Source organism: Vespa velutina, chromosome 14 (assembly GCF_912470025.1).
Source record: "Vespa velutina chromosome 14, iVesVel2.1, whole genome shotgun sequence".
Classification (NCBI taxonomy): Eukaryota; Metazoa; Arthropoda; class Insecta; order Hymenoptera; family Vespidae; genus Vespa; species Vespa velutina.
The window spans coordinates 5,018,694-5,024,693 of NC_062201.1; positions in this window are offsets into that span (position 1 = coordinate 5,018,694).

Genomic DNA, 6,000 nt, shown 5'->3' on the forward strand with positions numbered 1-6,000 from the left:
ATGAGAGGCAGATAGAGAGAGAGAGAGAGAGAGAGAGAGAGAGAGAGAGAGAGAGAGCGTGTGTTCCAGGGCGATGTAGCGCGAGATACAGACTCGAAAGGGTGGTATAAGTCAGATAGTGGGGGAAACACGGTAAGGGTGGGAGCAAGAGACGCTTGGGGTAGCGTCCCTCTTGTAAAGGTCCACAGGCAAGTATACCCTCGCGTCTTTCTGTATGTGTGTGCTCGAACACTGCTCGAATTTCGGGGAGGATAATACAAGGCCGTTGGACCGAATGACTCTTCCCTCCTCTTTCCCCTTCTACTCGTAACTTTCCCGAGGAAATATTCGCTTTTCGAATCAGCCGGCCACTTTTCGCAACGAAATGTGCACGTGCAACACGAGTTCCAAATGTAGTCAAACGCGTGTTCCCAAAGGATTTTGGAGAGTTTGGGAATGTGCTCTGACAAGTGAAAAAAGTTTTGGATCAGGCTCAAAAAGAGAGAGAGAGAGAGAGAGAGAGAGAGAGAGAGGGAGAGAGATTCTTGCGAGGCATGGCATGACACGAACGCTAGATTAAAAAGCCTCTTTATGATGGTAAATTAATCGAATCGAGCTCGGAGCCGGAGATAATTGTTTGCCCCGACCAGAGATACTTTGTAGTAGAGAGGGTTTGCTCGGTCTAGGGGTAGCTGGGGGAGAGGTCGCTCGCGAATCGTTTCGTTCTCGATGGGAAAACGAATAAAGCTCGTTTCCTCGAATCGATACTGTTTTCATTTCTTCCTCTCTTTCTATTGTTTCTATCAAATCTCTTGTGTTTCAGACTTATATATATATATATATATTTTTTTTTTGTTGTTTCCTTTTAGTTGAAAATATCGTATTTTATAAGTAATTGATTTTGACGACCATATTGAATTTGTAATCTTAAAATAAGATAACTATTAGTCGGAATTATTATTATTATTATTATTATTATTATTATTATTATTATTATTATTATTATGGATTATTATTATTATTATGATGATGATGATGATTATTATAGTTATTATTATTATTATGATTAGCCTCGTCGACGGTTTGAAGGAAGTTAGTAAAAATCTTTGTGGCTCGGTCTCTAATCACCGCGATCGCGATTCGCATTGGAATGCGCGGAACGATCGGATAGAATGAAAATAAAGCGAAACGTGTCCCCTTAGAAAATTCCTGAAATAGCGGAAGAGATGGAATAGAGGAAAGAGGAAAAAAGCAAGGAGTATGTATGTTCGCCAATGCTCTTTGTCGTACCGAGGTCTGACTCGCATATGAAAAAATAATAACGGCGATTTATCGAAGAATTTTTGTTCCGAAAAAAATATCGATAGTTAATCGAATTATTGGATATCAGGTTAAGCGAATGCTATTGCGCGAACCGAAGAAAGGAAGTAATTTCGAGAAAAGTAAATCGTATTTCCAGGATCCCCTTGACTATTGTGTAATACTTTTTCAAATATTTATCAACATTATTTTACTTTCGTCGATCCTCGTGCGATCAATAATATCGCATTTATTTATTAGCTTAAATGTACAGCAATGGTCGAAAATAATCCATCGCGTGGAGACAGTTAATTAAATCGAGAAGGGAAACCTAGTTTGAATAATCTGACAAAATATACAGCTAAATGGTCTTAGCGTCGTTTGTATTCCAGTGATATTATCAAATATATTCTATACCCTCCGGTGTATTTTAAGCATCATACTTGTATCCATAGATTGTGCTATCTCAGCGGCGCGTTTCCAACTTCGTTTGTAATACAATAAAAATATAGTTAGTAGCTTCGAACGGGGGTATTTAGAAACACGAATCACGGAACGTTCCGATCGAGCGCTCTTCAATCAGCCCCATAATTTATTTTTCTTCCTATTTTTCCTAAGTTTTTTTCTTCAAATGTTTTATTTACAGCTGTATTTTTAATGAAGATCAACGAACCGTACATCGTATAAAAGCAAAATCGTTCGAATTGCTTTATTTACGCGACGATCTATCGCGAGATATTAAAAATTATGATGAACCTTGTATGGAAATGGATCGTATAATTCGATCGAGAGAGACAGAGAGAGCGTTTGTATTAATAAAAAGGGATGATTTGTTTGATTACGAGCGAGTGAAATGCATCAAATTACTACGAGTACGACAACGACAACGACGACAACGACAACGACAACGACAACGACACCGACGACGGCGACGAAGAGGAGGAGGAGGCGGGGAAGGAAATATACGACAGTACGTGGTGGAACGTGCTTTGAGAAAATTCCGGAAACGAAGGTGGAAGGAAAAGAATGGAAGAAAGGTTGCCCCGATCGTCGGTACTCATTTTCTAAAGAAACACGCGCGTGTCTTGATTTCGATTTCGTGCTTCACAACTGTGAGCTGCATTTCAAATTAAAAAAAAAGACCGACGTTCGATCCTTCGCGGATACATTTCGGTCTCTCGAACGTAATCAATTGTCGAATTGGCCATGCTGATCGATAGATTTCTTTTTTATCAAATCACTCAGCGTTCATTTGGCGTTATATTATCATAAATTGTTTATCCGTTTGGATTCGTAAGAAGGATTTTATAATTCTTAGACGATCGATCGATCGAGTTTTTCGAGGATTCGTATTTTCTCTCTCTCTCTCTCTCTCTCTCTCTCTCTCTCTCGATAATATCTGTATATCTAATGAAATAGTTGCTCGTACATCGTACTCTATCGTACGTGTCACGTCCGATCGTTATGTACATCCTGTTTTATATCGTTGTTCGTAACGAGATCGATGATACTCATGATCGTGAAAAACATTCCGGAGAAGGATGTACCGTTCTTTTAGAAATTATGAGAATGACCATCGACCAATTTGTCATGTCTCGGTCGATCTTCTTTTGATCGATTAAATGCATCGATCCTTTCGAAGGATGAGAAATAAAAACTTGGAAATATTACGAGACAGGCGACAGTGATAAAGATGGCTTTGAAAGCATTCTAAGTTACTCTTCCTTTACTTCCTGCGCGTGCATCTACATTTAGGTATATTTGTATCCCGAAAGTATACTCGAGGAAAAGGATGGGAATGCTAAGCAGCTGTCGATTTAATGGTAACCTTAATGTCGAACAGGGGAAGTAAATCTTTCGATGTTTCGTGTAGAGATCTCGACGAACTTATCGGACGTGAAAGAAATTTCTGAAGAAGGATTAAGAAGCATATCCGGTTTTCTTCCCTCGGAATCTCTTTCGAATTTGCGATAGGGACCATCCAATCCGTCTTCGATCGAATATATCCTCTTCTTCTCGAAAGAGGAAGAAAGGGAGAAGTTTTTTCTTTCCTTCTTTCTTTCTTTCCTTCCTTCCTTCCTTCCTTCCTTCCTTCCTTCCTTCTTTTACTCCTCTCTTTCTTCTTTCTTTCTCTTTTCTTTTTCTTTTTTCGTTCGCGTTCAAAGGACTCTCGCGTCGCCTCGGCGTTTATCGACTCTTCCGTACATATCGGTAGCGAATTCGCGATACCACGATAAATGAGCGAAACGCTGCTTTATATTCATCGAATACTGCCGATTAAATGTCGCCGGGAGAAAATTTTCCTTTTCTCGAACAATTCGGTGTGATTGGAATTTTCAAGTGGATCCTCTTGGGCGATCACCATCAGGGAGAGGGGGTTACCACCAGTTCCCTCTGCCTCACCGTTCGAGTACGAGGATGCAGACGCGTCGGATTGTACTACCACGGCCGCGGGATCTTCGAAATTAATGAAACTGAAATTCGACGAGAGTTGAGTTTTCTTTCAGCGGAAATCAGGGAAATCTCTATCGATCCCGTTCTACGGGGACTCTCGTCCTCACCCGTTGCAATTAACGAATCACGAAGACTTTACTCTTTCATGAGGCGAAACGAAGGGACGGGAAGGACGAGGGTGAGTTCGTTGAACAGAACTGGAAATAGAAGTGGGGGATTGGGAGCTTTGGCAGGGAGTCGAGGCTACTGCTGCTGGGTATCGAGAGAGAGAGAGAGAGAGAGAGAGAGAGAGTGAGAGAGAGAGAGGGAGAAAGAGGAAGAGAGGGAGGGTAAAAAGGGGTTGCAAGAGAGAGAGAGAGAGAGAGAGAGAGAGAGCAGGGGAGAGACGCGAGGTAGAAACTAGTTGTCGCGGAAATCGATTTTCCCTGCTGCTAAAGGGACGTTACCCAACGGAATTTGTAACTTAATATTATTCGACGTTGCCATTCTCACGCCGATTGTTACTTAACAATGCCAGCTACCGTTCGAGGTTAAAACTTTGTAGAAAATGAAAGAGAATCCTCCGCCGGTGCACCAGTAGTCTCTTTATCTCTCTCTCTCTCTCTCTCTCTCTTTTTCTACTTACCTACAAAGCATTCTTCAGCCCATTATGTTTTATCGATCTCACTGATTTCATTCTCCTCTGAAGAATACGTAATTGCCTTTTCAAGACTGCGCTTGTGATATTACGGAGATGGATGTACGTGGTTACTGGATAGCGACGGATTCAGCTAGACGATCCTCCTACTGAATCTCATAATTGATAGCGTCAGAACGATGCGTGCCATGGACTCTTTCGTTTCTATGAAAACGGATGAGAAATTTTAGTAAAAAGATTCCTTTTTATTTCCATCGTTCATACCGTCGTTTAGGAAAACTTTCTATCCTACGGTTATACTCGTATTATATTCTATGTACTTAGTTATTTCTTCCTTTCTTTTCCGATATTGTTTCAAGGAAAAAAAACAAAAAAAAAAAAGAAAAAAAAAACAGAAACAGAAAGAAAAGAAAAGGAAACGAAAAAGAAACAGAAGAAAAAAGAACAAAGAGAAAGAAAAAATTGTATTCACTTTGTAACGATGGTCGCGTTGATCGAGCAGGGAAATTGTACTCTGTTGCTCTCGAGTCACGGTTTAATTGTTTCAAAACTGTTCAGACATCTCTACACGAAGTATTTTCCAGAAATATCATTGTCGAGTATCAGAGATTGATCTTGCGGAAATAGGCTACACGAATGATATATTTTTCCGATTGCTACCGATACAATTTTATCGAGATCAACATTTCAGTAATCGAGATGTGGCTGAGCGATTCCTTCAATAGATTTTCAAGACTTTATTTTCACATTTCCTTTTATAAATCTCGAGATAATATATTCTTTTCTTTCTTTTATTACTATTATCGAGGAGAAATTGATATTATCTGTTGTCATTACCAACGGCATACCGACGTTATAGATAGACGACGATCGTACGATATTTATTATATTACGTTTTTATTATTGTCTCCTTCTCTTTTTTTCTTCCTTTTTCAATTTTTTACATCCGTCCTGGGATATAACCGTCCGACAGTTCATTTTTATCGGTTGTGACAGATTGTGTTTTATAAAATCGCTTTATTCTTCTTTCGCACTGTGCCAATGTGATCTTCTCGTAAATGAGATTCCAAAGTAATTCATTTCCTTTTTTTTTCTTCTTCTTTCTTTGTTTGTTTGTTTTTTTTCTTCCCCAGGCCGCCCCTCCCGCCCCTCCCCTAATTCGAGCACGTCTTTGCTCGAACCATTTCGTTTGCACTACGATGATGTTTGCATCATTTTCTTTCAACCGTTTTATTTGCTCCTTTCGTTTCGTTTCGTTTCGTGAAATTTGAAAATTTATACGCAGAGAAACTAAAACGATTAATAATTCTGATAGCTTCGGCGCATTAAAATTTTCCTTTTCTCTCGTTATTTCTTTCTTTCTTTTTCTCTTCCTTTTCTTGTTTTCGTCGTTTAAAGGCCCGTCTATTCGCGTTTCTTTTTACGCACCAAGTAACCAGAACTTTCGTCATCGTGGAAAAACTCCGTTTAAAACTTGAAATTTCTCTCAAAGATTAGCCCGAAAGTTTGTTTCTCGTAACGTTTACAAAACTAGCTCGAATAATTGTTCGCGTCATGAAAAAAATTTCATGGATTACCATTTCCTATCCGTAACTTTTGATGCGGCCCCGATTGGAAAATGAGAATAAGAG